Raw genomic sequence first — 21042 nt, 5'->3', positions numbered from 1 at the left:
AAGACGTAGCAGAAGCTTTTAGTATAATGACTTCTTTCTTGAACGTAGATGGCGTAGTGTTCAATCAGACAGAAAGAGTATATGGTTCTATAGATTTTAAAAATGAAAAACTCATATGCTACTTGATTCAATTCTCTTAGATCTCAAAGAAGAGTATAGTTTACTCTCTTAGATTAAGTCTAAAATGATCTTAAGAAAAAGGGATTGAATACGCTATTAAAATTAATTTATAAATACCGACAAATAGCTTGTTGAGGACTTGAGCTTCTCTTTCTCTCTTACAGAAGAATTATAATAATTTTCATTATAATTTGGAATGAGAGAAAGACTCAATTTATAAGCAAAGAAGTTAGAATTTTGACTAGCTTAAGATAGGCTTCGACTAGCCCGAGTTCATCGGATTCTATTCAACAGATTTCGAATCGCGTGGGATAAGAATTATCTAAAATTCAGTTGGGCCGGGGTCAAATTCAACTGGTTGAACATCATAATTCAGCTGGCCGAATTCTCATTAATTCTAAAAGTTTGTGTTGCTGGAATTTCACCCAAACTTTCTAGGCATGGCTGAATTTCAAGCTTGAGCTAGCCGAACCAAAACTTGGGCTAGACGAATTTTTAAGAGAAGTTGTTATTTTTCTTAGGATTGAAGTTGGGCTGGCCGAGGAAGTTTAGGCTAGCCAAACTAGAAGTTAGGCTGGCTGAATTCCTAAGCAAAAACACTTGGAAAAACCACATGATAAAGAATTTTTGAAAGCACCTAATCCTAAGGTCTTTCTAGGGTTATACCACATGAGATATATCAAATATCTGAGTTACTTTGACTTGTACTTTGTCTTTGAACTTTGTCTTGAACTTTGTCTTAAACTATGTCTTGGACTTTGGCTTAAATACGGGTGACGATTTCTTTGAGAAGATGTGCTGATCTTGTCTTGACCATAAGCCGATCTTGAGGTGATCTTCAGGTTCTACCTTGAAGCACTTTTGTGTTAAGAAATTTGACAATCTATTTGTGCTTAAGATCATATAACTTACATTATTGAATTCCTTTCTCAAGTAGATTTAAATTCAGTTAGAGAGTATACTACACTCAACTTGAGATTAGAGAATTAAATATGCAACTTTTAGGGTTTTATTCTTCGAGAAATTATATATCTCTATATCCTTTTTTGTTAAGCATACATTGGTCCATCATTATCTAAGAAATGGGATCGCTGCATCTATTGAAGCATTTAAATTAAAAAGGCTTCATTAGTATCTTTGAATCGACATTCGTTTATGAAAAGATAAGTGTTTATATTACTTTCATTTTGGGTTTGTTGAGATTGCATGAAAATCTCATCGGGTTATGTAGTAGTTAGCCCATGAAAATCACTTGAGGTTTTAGTGTGGTAAGCTTATGAAAATCATATGAATTATAAGAAGTTGTTGAGGTGATCCTTTGAAAACCTTAAAAATAGTGGAAAGCCAAAATTACGTTAAGTAGTAATTTTGATAGTGGAGTAGGTATGTGTTAAACATCGAACTAGTATAATTCTTCATGTATTACGGTGATTGATAATTTTATTCTTTGTTTTTATTATTATCTTGAAATATTAGATTCAAGGACGTCGTGAAAGAAGACTATCCTACATAAGATTTTAGGTGAAGGTTGTCCTACGTCTCAATTAAAATTAAGATTTCAACATCTATTCCATTATGAATTTATTTTTCATGATTGGTTATAAAAAAATGGTCCCCCCCCCCCCCTCCCCACAGGACATCTATAGCTCAACTTACATAGTCATTTTACCATAAGTACCAATATAGTATCAAGCATCCCATTCATCACATTTCTACATATTTTGTAACTTGCAGTTGGTCAGTTCGAACGTATGCTCTGCAGCTTGCCGATATAATCGGATCCTTCCATCAGAAATTTGGATGCTCATGTATACAATGATCGATGCCCTTAGCCAAACCTGGACTAGCCGAGCATAGTGCACACACAACTGACCGGAACCCCAAGACCCAGAAACCTATCTCATATCGACCGCCCCGTCGCCGCGATCATAGAGGTACAACCCGTGCATCTATATGATACTCTGTTTGTGAGATATGCTGTGAAGAATAATTAGTATATCATGTGCGCAAGGCGCCATGTACTCCACTCCACACATGTGCATAACACATATCATACACGCATGCACATGCCACACATGGGTGAGAGAATCTCTACCCATGTGTGTGATGTCACACACCCATACCTCTCATCTCTCATGTACACCTCAAGTCAACTCTTCTCCATACCACACCTCATATGTGACATCATCACACCATGTCATCCCATGCTCCTTTAACCCACCATTAATTACAAATCATAAATTAATTTTTATAATCCTACCTTAAGCTAATAGTAATCACATTAGCCTAACTTAACCAAATTTTTATGAATTTCTCTACAAATATCCCTCCATCCCTTAACATTTCACCATTTTTCTACACAGAGAGAGAGAGAGAGAAGAGTGATCTTGGTGGGCCATCAACTCCATCAATCCCATCCCTTCCATCCATCTCAACCATCAATTCCATCCCCTCCATCCATCTCAGCCATCCATGTAATTAATCAAGGTGAGTACACCGTCCCCACTTATTTTTATTTTTGTTTTCATTATGTTTATGGATGGTCAATATGATACTCAAATGTTAGGAATGGTGTAGATGATGAAGATAGTATGATTGATGGTGAAGAAAATTATAATAATGATGATGATGCTATTAATGGTGTGGATGGATAGGAGAAAACATATAAAATCAATTTATTATAAAGTTCATGTGGGACCCATTGATAGTGGGCCCCACAAAAATGTTTGTATGACATCCAAATCATCCAAGTATTAGCCCATTGGGGCGGCCAAACTCACATATGTACACCAATGCACATACGTGCACATATCCAAGAAAAAAAAATTAAGGGAGAGACGCTGCTACCAGCGTCCCTGCTGCTTGAATTGGAAAGGAGGGGATGTAGGCCCACAAGTCCACCCCATTGATGTATGTATCTGATCCACGCCGTCCATCATGTTTTTCAGATCATTTTAGGCATTGAGAGGAAAAATGAAGTTAATCCAAATCTCTGGTAGGCCACACCATCAAAAAAATATTTTAATAATGATAAACTTTTAGGGCCCACCATACACCAAAATATACTAAATATTGGACTCGTTTGATCTATCACGAGCTAAGGAATGCAACAGACGGGTTGGATTGTCTTTATGTAGGCCCCACCTATGAAAAATCACAACAAAACTAAAAGATTTTTTTAAAAAAAATACATATATGCAAGGGGCTGATGCTGATGTACGAGTGTCCAGGGACGCTATAGCGGCACCTGCTTGTTGGAATGGGCAGGGACAGTGGGTCCCACCATTGGTCCCACCATGATGCATGTCGAGCATCTACACTGTGCATTTGATGGGTCTCCTTTAAAAATGGGTCACCCTCAAAATTAAGCCATACAGGAAACTCAGGTGGCCCACACCATCAAAAAATAAAAATAAAAATAAATTTATGAAGCTGAATAAATCAGCAATTTTCATGGGCCTGATCATGTGGTATATGTTATATCTAAACCACCCATCCATTTAGTGAGCTTGCCTTAAGGTTTGAGAAGAAAAATAAGATAGATCTAACTATCAAGTGGGCCACACTACAAAAGCAGCAAGGATTAAACATCTACCATTGAAACTCTTTTTGGGTCAGAAGTTTTGGACCAATATGAAATTTGTATTTCCCCTTAATTCAGGTCTTTGTGACCTTATGAACAGATTGAATGGAAAATAAACGTTATGGTGGGCCCTGTGAATGGTTTAATGGTGAAATCATTATCCTCACTGCTAATTGAGGTGAGGCCCAGATAATCTTTGGTTATGATTTATTTTTGGATAATTTTCTAAAATGATCTCTAAAAATAGATGAACGGTGTAGGTATAATAAATACATCACTTTAAGACCCATATAACTTTGATCTCCTTGAACCATTCGTATAACTCGAAGTTCGAGCATGTAAAATCACTTGTTAGGTCCACCTGAAATTTGATGTATCTAAAACTTGGTCTAACCCCTCAACCAGGTGGGACACACATAATGGATGGGCTAGATTTATGAACTACATCTCTGTGGGCCCAACAAATGATTATGAATATTCAATGGAGGGTAACCCTCTCAACTTGTGTGTGGTATGGCACACTTTGATGTAGGTGTTATGTCACTTAATCCACCATGGTTATGACATGATATCTATTTAAGATCCTCATCGCTTATCCATTTTATCAACCCTTTTGACGGTATGTTACCATGAATCAAGCCCATCCAATGATTAGATAGTCGTACATTCTGAAATAATGTAAATTGAACTCTCATTACTAAAAATTTATTATGGGGCATCTTGATGATGCATTAGATATTCAAACCATCTAGCCCATGTACCGGGTCCCCTTTAGGGCATTGTCCCAAAAATTAGTCAATCCAACCTGAATTGGACCATACAATACAAGGCTTTGAGAATAAAGACCTAAATATTGAATCCAACCTAAGGCCACCATGGGGTATCTATTTAATCCATGCGGACCATCCACTTCCTCATATCATTTTTAGGATTTGGACTAGACTCAAAGTAGACCTAAGTCTTAAGTGGGTCACATACGACTTAACCTCATGGGAAAGCCCCATGAGCTCCACCATATAGAACTCATTGTAAATTCCATTGATGTGTGGGCCCAAGAATGTTAAGGCCCATTTTGAGTGAACGCCATGTGGGCCCATTAGTGGTAGCCTTATTTGGGCCAACCATTGGGCCTCTTCGACAAGAGTTTATAATCTCCATGTGTTGAACGTATGACAAACTGGTATTATAATTTTTGAAGTAATGATGATTAATCCCTTAAATGGGCTGAGTATGGACAGCCCTTGATCACTTGACACTTTGGTTAGATTACGGCCCTAAGTAATAGGATCATGTGACTTATATTTAAAGTCTTAAATATATTTAATTATAATAAATATATAGACTTTAGTGGCATGAGGATGTGATATACATATTTGGCCCCTTAATCATGAGGGCATGTGGCATATGTAGGGTCACCTAATCATATGCAATTGCGGAATATATGTAGTTATCTAACCGTATGCTTGTAAAATGCACACAAGGCCAACCAATTACATGAAGTCAGGTGGCATTAGTGACCACCCAATGATATGACAACGTGCTTATGGGCATAGCCATGGTCACCTAAACCATGAACAACTGAGTTGTACGTGCAGATTTTCTTAGTCATGAGACTTATGATATAGGTTGAATTATGTAATTTGATAATGGAGTGCCCCTTAATTTGGTGTCGTGTGACATAAATACAACCCTTACATTATGCTCATAGGTGAGGCAAATGTGGGGACCACTAAACTATATCTGATGCGATGGAAGCTAGTTCCTAGTCTCTTGATCATGTGACACCGATCTAAGTCATTCTCCGTATGAAGTATAGGGTGATCATAGTTTAAGAGTTAAGTGTCGTAGTGTAACCAGGTATGGTGGGTATGCTTGAGATTGTATCTTGGATGCTTTAAGACACGGTTACTAGACCATGATACTAATTGTATGGCCACTCAACCAAGTGAAACAATGACATCGACAACCAGACCATGTGAGAGCTTAATAAAGTGGTTGCTCATAGATGTATGAGTTATGGTGTAGTAAAAATAAGCAACCATGTGACCTTAAATCTTTTATTATGGCAAGTAGAGTGACATTTGTGTAGCCACTCAACCATATGGACTTCTGATAATAGAGTGGCCATAAGACCATGTGGGCATATGAGAATTGTGTGATTACTCAGACTTGTGGACTATGCTGATGGTGTAACCTCTTAGTATATGAATTTAGGATGTGTGTCAGGTTGATTATGGACCCTACCTTGATGTGAGTATTGCATATTTCACCATTTATCCATTAGGCTAGCTAATCCTAGAACATGATTCCAAAATGACCTAGATCCAATTTCTAAATAAGTCAGACGATATGAAATAGTGTTAATTGAATGTATAACTTTCGAACACTTGTGAACCCACTCAATGTACGTATTTTATTGCACTATTGTATTATTTTTCCAACCAAACATTTTGATCATGGAGCCCGCTGACGTGTGCCTCGTGCATCTGAACTGTTCTTCCTTGCATTACCTTAATGTATGTGAGTTACCTATATTATCTACTTGTTGGGACCTATCGTAATGTTTATGTGTGGACCCATTTACTTGTAGTACCACTTGGAAGTAGGACCCACTACGTTGTATGAGACAAACCCACATTACCCAACCAGGACTAACTCCTATGTGTATATTATATACCAAGTCGTTCAACTTAAGGCTCACTATATCTTATGAGGTTTACATGTGCCTTCCAAACTATTGTAGAACTAATATGATAAGTATTTGCAAATCCAACTTACTAACAACCCACTTGAAGGTGAAGCCCACTACATTATATGAGTTTCGTCAGCACCATCCATCCCGTGGCTCATTTACTGTATGTTATATTTATGCCTTTCATCTCATAACCACTTGGTGCATGTACTTTACGTCATTACCACTCATTAATCATAAGGCTCAGTTAGGGTATAACCATGTGGTCCTAATAGAAGAAAATGGCTAAAGCCGCTAATGGAATATCTATCTTGTGAAGGATATGGTATAATTCTGAATACAATTAATGCTCGTGACTATGATAGCTGTGGATGATATTACTGATGTTAGTGATTATGGTTAATAGAAGTATGTGATTTAATATCTTGATTAATGTTGTTCCACTTCCTAACATACTAAATTCATCTACTTAATCATGTTGATATTGATCATACTCATGCACCATGGAATGATAGTATGTGCAAGTGTACTTCAATACATTTGTTTATATGTAAGATATGTCCTCTTCAGTTTAGTCACATGACTATGGATTGATATAGTTGATAGTGGCAAATGTTGATTGTATGTCATTTTGGCTTAGAGGTTAAGCAGACCCTAAACTCATGGCATTATATGCATACCATATGCACTTGAACGTATGCCTTATCATGATTGCTTGAATTAATATATAATCATGACATACATGATGATTGAAATACCATAGTCGTGCCGTATAACATGAGTTGGATCTTGACGATGAAATGTACATCTATGATGATGACTTGGGTTATCCCTAAAAATGAACGGGACACCGGAAGTGTGAAAATAGTAGGAGATGATGTGCCCCTTGGGTTGAAAGTCCCTAAACCCCTATGCTATCTAGGGTTGCCTCACCATCAGGCCAAGTGGATACATGGGTCATGGATTTGACTCCCACTGACAAGGTTGGGTTGAGAAGAGGTGGGTCCAACCTGCTTAACGACTGAGGTGCAAATAGGGACCGGTCTGACTCGCTGGCGAGGAGAAGCGCGAATGAAGTCCACTACTGGCATGCCAAGTGGAAGTCCACTGCAAGGTGGGTATGTGGGGTCAATTACAAGTGTCTAGTGCATAGGTATCGACCATGGTGTTTTCCATGATATATACTTGGTGGAAGTCCACCACAGGGCGGGTATGCGAGGTCGATTACTAGTGTTTGGTGCATGGTATCGACTATAGTGCTTCCCGAGATATACAGTTATAATATGGTATGACAATATAATGATGATAATGTGATTACGGATGCATGTAATATGGTTATGGTTGTGGTATAAGAGAAATGAAAATATGACTTGGTGATGCTGGTAGTATTGACTCGGAGTATTACTATGATGCATATGCATTGCATTAGCATTGACATCTTACCTTACGTGCTACATGCCTTTCACCATACATGATTTTCTTGTGGCATATTTGTCTTGCTTGCATATAGGACACACTGCACACACATGTGTACTCACTAGGCTTTTTGCCTAAGCTTCCTATTTCCCATTTTTTCAGGGCAGGAGTAGCTTGGAAGACTTAACTTTCTCGATGCATTGTATCTATTTTTCGATTTGGCAATGTTGACGTCATGTACCTTTTAGAAAGCATTGTACTTGTAACCTTAAGGATTTATACTGGAGAGTATTGCTTGGTATTTTGATCATGGATCTTCATGCGCAGGTATTATCATATGTATATACAAAAAAAAAATTAAAAAAAAAATCAATTAAAAATCTTCCTTGTGGTGCGCCAAACTCGGGACTTGGTATATGGAAGTCGAGTGCCAGATTCGGGGCATCACGGAAGTTGTCCGTCCCCGGATTTGGGGTGTGACATTACTCATCACCATCGTTGCATTATATCATTTGCATGTGAGAAGTAGTCCTATTCTTTATAAATTAGTCAGATCCTTTGAAGTAAAGACAGTACATTTGTATGGGCAGAGTGGGTGTCTAATACCTTCTCTCTCTTTAACCACGATCCCATACCCGAAATCTCTAGAATTCAAGCTCAATAGTCTTCTTAAGCTTAAGGATCTTCGGATTCTTGATCCTAATCATTTCTACAGGGTTTAACCAACTGTACTATTAAAATAATTGATTTGTGGTGACTCTGGTCAAACGAAAGCACTCGAGCAAGGCAACCAGTGGAAAAGTGAGCTGATCTCCCATCCTCCCGACAATTCTCTCTCTAGTGTCCTTAATAGCCTACTTGAGTTTTGGACTTGCCTGATTATTAGGTTGATATCCTAATATGATATACAAAACTCGATGGATGGAGTGTATTTCTCATAAACATGATGGTGGGCCACCTAGTCGCACGAAATCAGCTACATGTGGAAGGAAGTTCCCACTACCAAAAAAATGAGCAAACGCTACGGACTATGTAGCTCTATAGCTACGGCTTTAATCCGTAGCTAATTAGCTGCGAATTTAATCCGTAGCTAAAACATACTTAATCTGTAGCTAAAACACAGCTCCCCATAGGAACTTAACTATGCTTAAGGGACTCCATGGGGCCCATTGCAATATATTTATTTTATCTAATAGGTCCATAAATTTTGAAATTTTATTTCAGTGCATGAGCCCAATAATTAGAAAGATCAAAAGTCTAAGTGGACCACACCATGAGAAAGAATGAAAAATAAATTTACATCGTTAATATGTGGTGTGGTCCACCTAAATCTTAGATGTGACTCATTGTTTGGATAAACCCTAAAAATGATTCGTTAAAATGAATGAACAGAGTGGATAATTAACATACACAATGGTGGGCCCCACAAGTCCTAAAATAAATCACCCCTAAAATCCCGTCCGCGCACCTCCCGCACACCTCTCCCGCGCACCCAATTTCACAAAAGCAAATGCCCCCCCCCCTCTCTCTCTCTCTCTCTCTCTCTCTCTCTCTCGCCCACACGCGACTCACCCTCCCTCACCCTCTCCGCCCTCTCTCTCTCTCTCTCTCTCTCTCTCTCTCGCATTCAGCCCTCTGTCGATCTCTCGCGCTCCCTCACCCTCTCTCTATCTCTCAGCCCCATTTCCCTCTTTGTTTCCCAACCTCTCTGTCTCTCTCACTAGGGTTTTCAAAACTCCCTTTCGTTGCAAGAAGGAGAAGAAGAAGGAGAAGGTGGAGATACGACGTAAACCGATCCGTCTGGATGGGATTGAGGTCAAAAGACAAACCGCGAACTTGAATATGCAGTGAGGTATCTCTCTCTCTCTCTCAATCTCTCTCAATCTCAATACCGATTGAAACGATTTGGGGATTTAGGGATTTGGAGATTTAGGGATTTAGGGATTTGGGGATTTAGGGATTTAGGGAGTTGGGTCTAATACACAGCTGAACCTAAGCAATCCAAAATAGCTGATAGAATGTTGAGGAAATATTTGATCCCCGACCCAAAGTTAATGCAGTGTAATCAGGTTTTCGGTTTGTATAAGTGGGGCCATGGTTCACTGATCCAGATCATCGGTCTGTTGTGTTGTGGATGGTGCACCATGGATGCACCAAACTAAAAAAAAAAAATCTCCCAAGATTGAGAGATCCTAGCCACCAATCTGTAGCCTTTTTCAGCGAATGTGGATAGTTCCTCTTGAATACATATAACTGATGGATATCTTAATCACTCAAGTTAAACCTTGGCTGCTAAAAATAGTAGGAAGTGGTTGTGGGAGTGGATGCAGAAACTAGTAGTAAATAACCATTTTGAAGCCCAAAGTTTGTAGGAATTGTGAGATTATGAAGCAGGAAAAATGGTAGATGATTTTTTTACAACTATAGGGTGAGCTACAACACAACAGATGAATATATATATATATATATATATATATATATATATATATATATATATATATATATATATATATATATATATATATCTTGGCAACGAACATGACATGTAGATAGGATGAAATTTCTGTTTTTGAACTAGAATGACACGCTTTTTGTTTTTTGGATGATAGATTATGAAATATGATAAGGTCAATCTCTTTTGCATGCAATATATTTCCCAAAAACAGATTCACCTGTAACGCAGGGTCGTGGCGTTTGAGGGAGCTATTCTTTTCCCACAATTCTCTAGTCACAACTTGTTCCCAATCTTAATATGAAAAAACTGCATTTATTTGAAACACTTGGTTACTGTTGAAGCTTGCTTTAGCACTTTGATGGTCTCAAATTCATTGCAATTCATTTGCTTGTCTCAAATAAAAGGCCTTTTCTCCTAACAACTTGTTCTGGGTATATCTTTTCTTATATCTTTACATTATTTTATTTCTCTGAATCCTAATTTTTGAACTGGGTTATTTTTATTTTAAAGACCTCTCAGAGACAGGCAGCGAAGAGACAGAACTTAGCTGTTCTGAGGGAGATGATTCATCATGGATCTCTTAGTTCTGTGGCTTGAGAGGAAATGAGCTCCTTTGTGAAGTTGATGAGGATTATATACAAGACGACTTCAATTTATGTGGACTGTAAGGATAGGTTCCCTATTATGATTATGCCTTGGATATGATCTTGGATGATGACTCTTTGAGTGGATGATTTTAGTCACTAAATCTTAGTACTAATGTGTGTACAATTGCCATTGATGGCTGCAGGTATCAGGATATTGCATCTAGGCTCATAGATCTCTCCATTATCACTTGCATGCAACTTGCAGATAAGCTCTGGAATTAGAACTAATAGACTATATTTGCATTTTGCAACTTTCAGGTATCGAATCTGTTTATAATTTCTATCCGTTCGTTTATATATCTATATATATATATATATATATATATATATATATATATATATATATATATATATATATATCTTTTATACAAAACTTCACTCTTTGACTTCTTAGTAGCTACTAGCTACCATTTTTTTAAAAAAAAAAAAAAACTTAGAATCTGACTTCATAGTACACTAAAAGCGGTTGTACTGATCTGAATTTATTTTACTTGTTCAGTTGTATGTGCCAAGATAAAGTTCAAAATGTGAATATACAACTCATTTCTAAGGTTTCAATGGTTGATCTTTTTATAAACATTTGCTGCACGGGCAAGTCAAATTGTGCTTTGAAAATACGGCTGATTCAAGTTTGGGTCATTGAGTTTTGCTTGATTAATTTATGCATCAAGGCTACTAAGAAGTTAGTTCTCAGTCACTATCTGCGTCTAGTGCTACAGACTCAAGAGGTAACAGTGAAGCTAGAAAAGAAGCTAGAGGATTTGCATTTCTCAGACAAACACGTCATCATTCCAAACCATCTTCATGTCCCTGAAGCTGAGAGAAGTGGATTGAGTTTCGGAAGCTTTGATGCTAGTTTTGGGCTTAATGCAATCTTCACAAATGGCCCAAATACTGATAAGAGCTCTACACCTTTGTCTGAGTCATCTTAGGTGATCGAAGAGTCAGCTAAGGAGCCTTCTTCAAGGTCTGAAACTTTTTCCCGCCTGTTATCACTTTTCCTATCATGTGTAGAGTAGTTTTGAGCTCTTTTGGCTCATTGTATTACAAGGGATGTTTGTTCATCTTACATGGACTGAAATTCACAAAATACATGGATAGTGTCAGCTGTAATGAATAGTGTCAGCTTTTTCTTCTATTTTCTTTTGAGCGTGGATGGTTGGAATACATGTAGAATCTTTAAATCTACACATGCATGCCTTAGTTCAATTTTTTGCATCTCATTTTCATTTTTTGTTAACTTTCTATTTTCAAGTAATTTTTGGAATGAATGGTGTCAATTCATAAAATTCAGCAAAATTAGTTTTTTTTTTCTTCTTCTTTTGAGCGTGGATGGTTGGAATACATGTAGAATCATTAAATGTACAAATGCATGTCTTCGATCAGATTTTTGCATCTCATTTTCTATTGTTTTTATATTTTATTTTCAGCTAATTTTTCAAATGAATGGTGTTAGTTCATAAAATTCAGCCAAAAAAAAAAGAAGATTTTTCTTTTCTTTTCTTTTCTTTTGAGTGTGAATGGTTGGAGTACACATAGAATCATTAGATCTACACATGCATGCCTTAGCTCAGATATTCACATCTCATGTTCTATTTATTTATAATTGTTTATTTTCAGATAATCTCTGTAATGAAATGTGTCACTTCATAAAATTAGCAATTTTTTTTCTTTTCTTTTGAATGTGGATGGTTGGAATATATGTAAAATCTTTAGTTTTACAAATGCATGCCTTAAATAAGATTTTCACATCTCGTTTTCTATTTATTTATAGTGGTTGGGACTATGCGCCGGTTGTCCCTACATTGGTGAGCAATGAGCCAAAAATGACAGAGATTGGACTGCTCTAGTCCACGTTCTGATTGAGAACTTGATTTCCATGCAAGAAAAGGTCAATGAAAACTGCTGTATTTTCTGGCGATGGCTCTATTCTAGCTATGTTGCTGCAGAGGATATTGTCACTTTATGGGACCTAGACACAAATGTTCTTGTAGCTGTAATTGGAGAGACTCTTACAGTGATTGTCTGAATATCATTATTGAATTGTGTTGTGTGTGTAAAGAAGACATTTGCTAGCTGTAATTGGAGAGACCCTACAACTTTGCATGTCTTACACTTGTGTACGTTTATTCCTTCTCTTTCACCTCTGTATGTTGGTTCTTTCTTTCTTATTCTGGATCGTTGCTGAAAAATTACTGATGGTAATCATACACATTAATTTGACGTGAAAGCTTACCAGAAGAGATGTGGCCTTGGTGCAAAGAAAGAAAAAGTTCATTTTGTTTTTAGTGTTTTTTCATGCAGAATTCTCTATTTTCATTGATGATTTCATTGAATTAAAGTTGCTTTTCTTTGGAAATTGGTCTGGGATCTGTTTGATAGTATTTTGATATTTGATAAGTTGAATTCGTGAAGAAGTGATGACTAAGAAAAGGAGGCGGTTGATTGATAAACAGCTCGTTGGCAGTAGTGGAGGTGATTCACGTGGGAGCCATGATCTTGAAACATAACTCAAGCTTCATGGTACGGGTTTCAAAGAACTCAAGTGGATTTTTCTTTTCTTTTCCTTTTTTTTTCCACTTTTCTTTCTAGAAGACTTTGAAATGGCATTCGGAGTACTCCTGCAGGAGGCTCTCTGAACCAAGCCTTAATTAGACCTGCTAGGCAATGAACATCAATGTCATCAGGTACAATGCCCTTGTTCAGCTGGTCCCTCACATTTTCTTCCTTGCTGTTCTCGGGATTAATCATGTAACAATGCTTTGTATAATGATTGGCAAGTTATTGCATTGTGACTTTGTTTCTGGTTGAGATAGTTTATGTTATTTTTTGTGCATGTTGATATCATTGAGTTGGTAATAATACCATAGTGTATCCTGCAAGACCTTCATGAATTGTCTTGCAAATGTTGTTCATATGTTATTGTAATGTTAATGTGCATGCACAGTCACAGACAACATATCTCCATTTATTTACTACAATAGTTTGTAAATCCCTCATAGTAATGCCATAAAAAGTAAAAAAGAAAAAGAAAAAAATCCTTACCGCCACACCCAAATTGTAACTTAGTTAAGCACTCTTTTCAGTTTGACTTGTGGCTTGATTTTTACTTGCTTATGTTACAAAAGTTGAATCCATTGAAGTGGGGAATGTGCTCTAGTTACACTTCATATAGGGGTGTTGTTGTGTGTAAAGTAGGTATATGATTCCATTCCATGAAATTTGGTGGTATGTTTTATTTATTGTTGGATTTGACTGTGATCAAGCAATCTCTTTCAGATTATTTTAATGTTCGTAGGGTGAAATAGCTTTCCATCATTCGACAAAGAATGTAAAAGGTTCTGAAGTCATTCATGGAAGTACATGTAAAACTATTAGCATCATGAGGATTAAATTGATTGCTGGGAAGGTATGTGCTTTCTATGTGGAATCTCAGAATAGATGATCTTCAATTTTTCATTTTTCCAATTCACTGTGTCAATTGATTTCTTTGCATTCTTTGCAATTGCCAATGTATAATTTTACATCACAAGTGTTGAATGAACATCTGGCTATGGGGAAGGTGGATGAGTTGCATCTTGGCTTGACAGTAGACACTCTTGGAATCTTGCATCCTGTAAATAAATTAACTCATCAACTTCCAATGGTAAAACTTCAGCCTGCTGCCACTTCCCTTGAACCACCCACTTATTTTGCACAAGTTGTGACAATGTGTTTGTTACAGGTAAGTGCATACTCATCCTTTGTAAGGATGGTGGGAGTTGAAATTGGTTTGGAGCAACAAAGAAGGAAAATGGACCCCACGACTAATGAACCGTAGTTCACAAACTGCACTAGAGATTTCATTGGCACAGTTGATTACATATTTTACACAGGTAAATTTCCTCGTTGCAAGATGACTTTGCCTGAACTTTCTTTCCCTTTCTCTTGCCTTTAATATCTGTATTATGTCATTTGTTATTTTTATATATGGTTCAGATATTGATAAAAACTTCTACTAGTTGGAGCTTTGTGATCCAACACATATGGTGAGCCCTGAAAGTTCAGCAAAGCCAGCAAGTTTACTGTGAATGATGGTCACAATTCAATTAAAATTTAGCATGTGTGCAGAGAACAATTCAATGGGAAAAAATTATGATCTTCGATGATTCAAAGTCAACATGGTATTATCTATGGATCAGTAGAAAAAAAATTAGGTTTCAAAAAATACGTACAAATCCACATATAGAATCAAGTTGGGAAAGACACAAAAATCAACACCATTCGGCAGAAGAAATATGATCACCTAGAAGAAGAATCTGATTTTTGGTGACAGATTTAGCAATTTACACACAAGAAAATTAAACAACTTAGGATCTAGGCTGGGAAAAATTCACTAAGCTCTAATTTGAATTTGGGAGATAAATTTTACATATAAGATAAATTCATCCAGTAACTCAGAATCTGATTCTGAAAGACAAATGGGTCTTCGATCTAGTTCTTTTTCATGGTCTGATTGGTAGTTCTTTTTCATGCTTCTGAGTATATGGTTCTTCTTCTTCTGTTTTTTCTTTTTACTAGTGCTTACCCTTATTTTTGTTTTCTTCCAAATTCCTATCGCAAAGAAATAACTGCTTGTTTTATGATGGAGAAGGGAAAAAATAGAGAAAAATCTGATCATTTCATATTAGTGTGTGCATCTCTACTGTTAGTGCTGGTCCGGTCCTTTTGTTGTATGTGGGGGTGGTGATGACATGTGTTGTTTTCTTCTTTATACAGACAAATAGTTCTTGGCAGCCAACTTTTGGAGTGTGCTATACTACTCACATCGACTGATGTGCAGGGCCCCATAATTTCTCTCCTGTGTTATTTTATTTACACCCCATCAATGAGTTCGGAGTCCGAACTCATGCTTTTGAAAAATAGAAAAATGGGAATATTAGTAAATATGGATTTTCTTGTATAGAAGAAAATGGAAGGTAAAGAAGAGACATAACTGAAACTTTACACTGTGAAAAGTAATATTAACCATCTTACTTTCCCCATTGAATTTGACGTCCAGGAAATGGACCTTTTCCAGAAAACCATGGATTTAAAACCATTAAATCCTTTTCAGAAATCTGAGTTTATTGAACTGAATTGAATTATTACAATTCAATTTTGTTGAATATCCAAACGAAAGGTTTCCATGAATTAGGCAAATGAATTCATTCTAACCCATTTTGTTGAATATCCAAATGCAAGGATTATTTATTTATTATTATTATTATTATTATTATTTTGTGATATGCAATAGCTTTTCAGAATTCATATATAGGTGCATACTTGTGCTCATTCACATGGACTTTGACTATCTTTCTTAAATTTCTTTGGTTTTTCTAATTTTTGTATCTAATTTTGAATTTCTAGGCCCTAAAACAAGATTTGACATGCAGTCAACAATGCTAACAGAATCCTCCAGGTCAGATTGTTGATTGGACCTGATTTTATTTAAATGATCTTGATAATCCATTTTATTTAAATGAGCAGACCCGGATGTGCGTCGGAGCTATCCGGATGTTGAGCAGGGGTCCCTGGAATGTGGGAATCGTTGTTATGACCATGATGAAGCTGTCCATTTCCTATGGACAACATTGGAGTGGCCTGGCCATTTCGACAGGCCGTGTTTATATCTGTATTTGCTTGAAATTGATGGAGCAGACCCGGATGTGCGTCGGAGCTATCCGGATGTTAAGCGGGGGTCCCTAGAATGTGGGAACCGTTGTTATGACCATGTTGAAGCTGTCCATTTCCTATGGACAACATTGAAGTGGCTTGGCCATTTGGACAGGCCGTGTTTATGTATTTGCTCGAAGTTAATGGAGCAGACCCGGATGTGCGTCGAAGCTATCCGGATGAGCGAGGGTCACTGGAAGGTGGGAACTACTATTATGACCATGATGAAGCTATCCATTTCCTATGGACAGCATTGGAGGGGCTTGGCCATTTGGACATGTCATGTTTATATATTTGCTCGAAATTAATGGAGCAGATCCGGATGTGCGTCGGAGCTATTCGGATGAGCGGGGGTCCCTGGAAGGTGAGAACCGCTGTTATGACCATGATGAAGCTGTCCATTTTCTATGGATAGCATTGGAGGGGCCTGGCCATTTCGACAGGCCGTGTTTATATCTGTATTTGCAGGTACCATACCCTTAACCTAAACCACACCCTAAATCTATAACCTAAGCCTATTCTCAATTCCCTAAAGCTATAACCTAAACCTAACCCTAAACCAAAACCTATAACCTAAACCTTAACCTAAACATAAACCTAAACCTAAACCTATAACCTATACTTATAACATTAACCTAAACTATAACCTTAACCTATAACCTATACTTATGACCTTAGCCTAAACTTAAAACCTTAACCTAAATCTATTCTCAAATCCCAAAACTTATACCTAGACCTTAACCTAAACCTAAACCTATACTTATAACCTGTAACCTATAACCTAAACCTTAACCTATAAACTAAACCTATAACCTAAAACCTAAAACCTAAACCTATACTTAACCTTAACCTATAACCCAAACCTAAACCTATAACCTAAAACCTAAAACCTATACCCAAACTTAAACCCGATCCCGAACCCGAACCCAATTTCCTCAACCTAAACCTTAACCTATTCTCAATTCCATAAACCTTAACCTACAACCTAACCTAAACCTAACTCCCTAATCTAAACCTAAACCTAAACTTGAAAACCTAAACTTAAACCCGATCCCGAACCCGAACCCGAACCCAATTTCCTAAACCTAAACCTTAACCTATTCTCAATTCCCTAAACCTTAACCTACAACCTAACCTAAACCTAACTCCCTAGCCTAAACCTAAACCTAAACTTGAAAACCCAAACTTAAACTTGATCCCGAACCCTAACCTAATTTCCTAAACCTAAACCTTAACCTATTCTGAATTCCCTAAACCTTAACCTACAACCTAACCTAAACCTAACTACCTAACCTAAACCTAAACTTGAAAACCCAAACTTAAACCCGATCTCGAACCCGAACCCGGTTTCCTCAACCTAAACCTTAACCTATTCTCAATTCCCTAAACCTTAACCTACAACCTTACCTAAACCTAACTACCTAACCTAAACCTAAACATAAACTTAAAAACCCAAACTTAAACCTGATCCCGAACCCGAACCCAATTTCCTAAACCTAAACCTTAACCTATTCTCAATTCCCTAAACCTTAACCTACAACCTAACCTAAACCTAACTACCTAACCTAAACCTAAGCCTAAACTTGAAAACCCAAACTTAAACCCAATCCCGAACCCGAACCCAATTTCTTAAACCTAAACCTTAACCTATTCTCAATTCCCTAAACCTTAACCTACAACCTAACCTAAACCTAACTACCTAACCTAAACCAAAGCCTAAACTTGAAAACCCAAACTTAAACCCGATCTCGAACCCGAACCTAATTTCCTAAACCTAAACCTTAACCTATTCTCAATTCCCTAAACCTTAACCTACAACCTAACCTAAACCTAACACCCTAACCTAAACCTAAACCTAAACTTGAAAGCCCAAACTTAAACCTGATCCCGAACCCGAACCCAATTTCCTCAACCTAAACCTTAACCTATTCTCAATTCTCTAAACCTTAACATACAACCTAACCTAAACCTAACTCCCTAACCTAAACCTAAACCTAAACTTGAAAACCCAAACTTAAACTCGATCCCAAACCCGAACCCGGTTTCCTCAACCTAAACCTTAACCTATTCTCAATTCCTTAAACCTTAACCTAGAACCTAACCTAAACCTAACTCCCTAACCTAAACCTAAGCCTAAACTTGAAAACCCAAACTTAAACCCGATCCCGAACCCGAACCCAATTTCCTAAACCTAAACCTTAACCTATTCTCAATTCCCTAAACCTTAACCTACAACCTAACCTAAACCTTACTACCTAACCTAAACCTAAGCCTAAACTTGAAAACCCAAACTTAAACCCGATCCCGAACCCAAACCCAATTTCCTAAACCTAAACCTTAACCTATTCTCAATTCCCTAAACCTTAACCTACAACCTAACCTAAACCTAACTCCCTAACCTCAACCTAAACCTAAACTTGAAAACCCAAACTTAAACCCGATCTCGAACCCGAACCCAATTTCCTAAACCTAAACCTTAACCTATTCTGAATTCCCTAAACCTTAACCTACAACCTAACCTAAACCTAAGTACCTAACCTAAACCTAAACCTAAACTTGAAAACCCAAACTCAAACCCGATCTCGAACCCGAACCCAGTTTCCTCAACCTAAACCTTAACCTATTCTGAATTCCCTAAACCTTAACCTACAACCTAACCTAAACCTAACTCCCTAACCTAAACCTAAACCTAAACTTGAAAACCCAAACCTAAACCCGATCCCGAACCCGAATCCAATTTCATAAACCTAAACCTTAACCTATTCTCAATTCCCTAAACCTTAACCTACAACCTAACGTAAACCTAACTCCCTAACCTAAACCTAAACCTAAACTTGAAAACCCAAACTTAAACCCGATCCCGAACCCGAACCCAATTTCCTTAACCTAAACCTTAACCTATTCTCAATTCCCTAAACCTTAACTTACAACCTAAACCTAAGCTTGAAAACCTAAAATTAAACTCGATCCCGAACTCTAACCCGATTTCCCGTAGCTAAATCTTAACCTATTCTCAATTCCCTAAACCTTAACCTACAACCTAGCCTAAACCTAACTCCCTAACTTAAACCTAAACCTAAACTTGAAAACCCTAACTTAAACCCGACCCCGAACCCGAACCCAATTTCCTAAACCTAAACCTTAACCTATTCTCAAATCCCTAAACGTAAACCTACATCTAATCCTAATCTCAACTCCCTAACCTAAACCTAAACCTAAACTTGAAAACCCAAACCTAAACCGGATCCCGAACCTGAACTCGAACCCGATTTCCTAAACCTAAACCTACATATAATCCTAATCTCAACTCCCTAACCTAAACCTAAACCTAAGCTTGAAAACCCAAACCTAAACCCGATCCCGAACTGGAACTCGAACCCGATTTCTTAAACCTAAACCTTAACCTATTCTCAAATCCCTAAACCTAAACCTACTCCTAATCCTAATCTCAACTCCCTAACCTAAACCTAAACCTAAACTTGAAAACCCAAACCTAAACCCGATCCCGAACTCGAACCCGATTTCCTGATGTTTATTTTGGCCCTACAAACCATATGGTGAGACCATTCCTTTTGTGTCAATTTCATTCCTCTTTGAGCTTTTATTAATTCATTAAGAAAAAAAGAAGAAGAAAATGGTTATACATGATGCACTTCTTTCACTTTGTTTTTCTTTCCTCCAATGGTTATTCTGATTTGTGAATGTTATGACTATTTGTAGGATGATAGAATATACGAAGCTGTTGCAGGAAGTGACTTTGTCATTACTAGATGTTCATTTTGAGACGACTCTTCAAAGTACTACATAAATGAGTGTGGAAGTAATTTTACAGAGGTCACTAAGAAATTGAAAGGAAAAGGAGTGGACTTGGACTACAATCGGTTTTTTATTCTTCAGGTGGGTGATGGCTGAAAAAAGGCCTATTTATTTGTGGAAAAAAATCATACCGTCAAAATATATCTTCTTTTTCAATTCTTTATCTTTGAAATTTCAGGGTGAAGTCGAGCAAATTTCTCTAATGAAGCCAAAGATTTGTATTTTCAGCATTATTGTAATTGTAATTGATTGAATGAAGGATTGTAATTGTAATTGATTGAATGAAGGATTGTAATTGATTGAATGAATGATTGTAATTGATTGTAATTGAATGAATGAATGATTGTAATTGATTGTAATGGAATGAATGAATGATTATGCAGGTGGTAATTGAATGAACAAATAATTGTATATATATTTTTTAATATAGGATTTGCTACAGATTAAATCCGTAGCTGTTTTGATTAAATCCGTAGCTGTTGTAACCTACAACTACGGATATAATTGTTACGGCTTAGATCCGTAGCGGTTGCCAGATATAGCTACGGCTTAAATCCGTAGCGGTGGTGATTAAATCCGTAGCTATTGTAACCTATAGCTACGGACATAATTCCTACGG

The 21042-nt window shown here is 37.1% G+C and overlaps 1 long non-coding RNA gene across 1 annotated transcript in view; it reads left to right on the top strand.

The window, feature by feature from the left end:
- The window catches only part of LOC131240088 (uncharacterized), a 64343-nt gene extending 43505 nt beyond the window's left edge, over positions 1 to 20838 (top strand). Inside the window, exons 2-4 of the long non-coding RNA XR_009168620.1 lie at positions 16302 to 16353; positions 20328 to 20504; positions 20602 to 20838. This is a non-coding gene — a long non-coding RNA (uncharacterized LOC131240088). The remainder of the gene's footprint in view (positions 1 to 16301; positions 16354 to 20327; positions 20505 to 20601) is intronic.
- The last annotated feature ends 204 nt before the right edge of the window (positions 20839 to 21042 follow it).

This window comes from Magnolia sinica, chromosome 3 (genome assembly GCF_029962835.1).
Source record: "Magnolia sinica isolate HGM2019 chromosome 3, MsV1, whole genome shotgun sequence".
In the NCBI taxonomy this organism is placed as follows: Eukaryota; Viridiplantae; Streptophyta; class Magnoliopsida; order Magnoliales; family Magnoliaceae; genus Magnolia; species Magnolia sinica.
The sequence above is the reverse complement of the archived record's forward strand: the minus strand, read 5'-3'. Positions and strand labels throughout refer to the sequence as shown.